Below are 220 nucleotides of genomic sequence, written 5' to 3' on the forward strand. Positions count from 1 at the left end.
CACAGATTTTGGGGTGCTTTTTCTCCTTCATACCTTCTGAAAATGAAAAATTTTGAGCCAGAACTGCATTTTTGTGTAAAAAAATGTAATTTTTCATTTTCACTGCCCAGTTGTATCAAAATTGGTGAAACCCCTGGGGGTTTGAAATGTACACTATACCCCTAGATGAATTCCCTGAGGGGTGTAGTTTGCAAAATGGGGTCACTTGTGGGGGGGTTCC

The sequence above is a fragment of the Crinia signifera genome, chromosome 9 (assembly GCF_055691185.1).
Source record: "Crinia signifera chromosome 9, ASM5569118v1, whole genome shotgun sequence".
In the NCBI taxonomy this organism is placed as follows: domain Eukaryota; kingdom Metazoa; phylum Chordata; class Amphibia; order Anura; family Myobatrachidae; genus Crinia; species Crinia signifera.